Source organism: Ipomoea triloba, chromosome 16 (assembly GCF_003576645.1).
Source record: "Ipomoea triloba cultivar NCNSP0323 chromosome 16, ASM357664v1".
In the NCBI taxonomy this organism is placed as follows: Eukaryota; Viridiplantae; Streptophyta; class Magnoliopsida; order Solanales; family Convolvulaceae; genus Ipomoea; species Ipomoea triloba.
In genome coordinates, this window is record NC_044931.1 from 7,794,889 (window position 1) to 7,797,537 (window position 2,649).

Here is a 2,649-nt window from a genome sequence, read left to right on the forward strand (position 1 = left end):
ATTGATGACATTGACAAACAAATACATAATTTCGCACGAGAGGTCCGCAAAAAGATCAAAGATTGGGTGGACGACATCGAGGCGAAGAGGAAAAGTTCGGTATGTATGTCTATCTCATAATTAAACTTTTACTCGCTTATTATATATATATATATATATATATGGAGATGTATATCTTTATTTATTTAGAAAAAAAAAATTCGCTAAAAAGCTTATAGTTTTAGAATTCTAACCATTTTATACAAACATAATAATATTTTATTTATCAGTTTCGTTCATACAATTTCACGCTTGAGAGGGAACAAGAGCTTTGGATTAAAGAATCTTGGAATCTCGACGTTGTAGTAGGATGGGACCGATACGAAAGCAACCTTGAAATGATGCTAAAGGAGTGGGTAAGTAATGAATCCTAATTTTCAATTCTAATTAATTAGTGGCCGGCAATTAACTACAAGCTAATTGTTCTACAATTCAATTATCTTAGCTTGTACGTTCCCTCATGCTTAAAACAAAATTACTACTCCGTATTCAATATTTTTTTTTTAATTTTTATTTTAAATGAACGATTCAATTAAACATTAATACAAAAATCGTTTTATGTATTTGTCTTTGAACAGATTGATGATGAAAAGTACATTTTCTTATGCGGTGGCACTAACATTAACCGAGTTCTAGAATTTATACTTAAGGTACAAGAAGTTTGTTCCAAATTCGAAATGGATATAAAAATTTCATACGTTGGAAGAAGAAAAAATATGATTAAAGATGTGAGCAGGGCATGTAATGTTGTACTTGAAAGCCTTAGTGGTTTTAAGCGCTTTTGGGCACGACTTTATAGTGTGGCATCATCTAGGATTCAATATTTAAATAAGGTTGGACTTGATGAAGGGGGTGATGAAATTCTGCAAGGACTGAGAAAATTATTATCTTATGAAGATGAATGCACAACAATTGGATCATGGGCTTTGTTGAGCAAAGGGAAAAGAATAATTGCATGTGATATGGGAGACAAAATACTAGGAGTCTTGAATGAGTATGAGAAATGGAATAACAATGCACATGCCAATGATTTTGATGAACAAGCATTCGAGGATTGCTATGAGATGCTTAATAGTTCTTCTTCTTCTCATCAACACCTTTGTTGTGCTCTCAATTACTCATCTAATTTAGATATAATTTCAGAGGTTGTGTCATGCCCTCAATGTAACCAGAACATGCATAAATTTGTCACTTTCTCCTGCTGTCACGGTCCAACCAATTATTTATATTATGAACAGGATGAAGACAAAGACGGGAATGTTAGGAGACTAGCATTTATGTTTTGACTATAGTTCTTCTTAGAGTCTTATCTTGTATAGGTTTACATATATTTTCATGTATTGTATTGTAACTGTTATGCAATACAGAATACCTTCTATCATTTGGTATCAGCGTAAAGTTTCTTTGTTTGCGGAGACATTCATGTTCTGTGTTTTTAAGGATTAATGTTTGTGTTTCTGTCATTTGAGACATTTAATGTTCTGTGTTTTTAAGCTAGGATTAATGTTTGTGTCATTTGAGACATTCATGTTGTGTGTTTTTAAGGATCCATGGAATAAGTGATCAAGGTCACAGAAACATTATTTGTGTAAATTCAATTATTAAGTGTTGTATTCATTGCTTTCAAAATAAGTGTTGTATTCATTGTTTTTAGAGTTAAGAATCCGCAATGCAGGAGGTCTTATTTGAGAAGTCTGAAGAGACCAAGCAAAATATACATACATACATACATACTCTGCAGTCTGCACTCATCTTTTTATCAGACCACGAGTTATCTGAACAGACCTTAACGATAAAAGATATTTTTAAATCCATACCTTACTCAGATTAATTTTTGTCTTATTTTTTCATATGAAAATGAGGTTCAAACTTCCGACCTCTTTTAAAGGACGAGAACAATGCACCCATTTGAGTAGGTAATACCGTAATAGGGATGTCATCGCTTAAGTGCTCATTACTATTTTTTTGCAAACAAAGTGCTCGTTACTATTAAACTTTATGTTTATTGGGGTTGTACGGTGTATTGATTGTTAAAAATGGAACACAGATGAATATGAAAGTTATTGGGAAAATGGTCAAATACGCCCTTAAACTTAAACTTTACTCGAAAGTGCAATAAGAACCCTGAACTTTAAAAAGTGCAAGTAAACATTTAAACTTATCATTTTAGTGTATCTAAACCCAATAACCGGTAAGTTACCTGAAATAGCCAATCATAATGTTTTCAACGACAATTCCGATGAAAATTTCAGCCAAAAAAAATCTGGTAAAAAGAAAAATCTGGTGACCCTGGTGAAGGAGGATGGTGAAGGAGACCGTAGGGATTTATAGATTTGGGGAGGCCTGGAACCTAAACCTGAGAGAAAGAACGATTAAAAGATTTTTTTTTAAAAAGTAAATCGGTGAAAAATTGAAAAACAAAAATTGAAGAGACAAAATTACCCTCGCAAAAAATAAGGTATCATTGGAAAAATTATTTAGCAAATGATAGTCTAGGATGTTAAATTATAAAAATGATAATTTAGAACTAAATTTGAAATTGTCACCAAAAATGCTAAAACAAGGGACATCAAATTGATGGCCTATTTGATTTATTTTATGCAAAAAAAA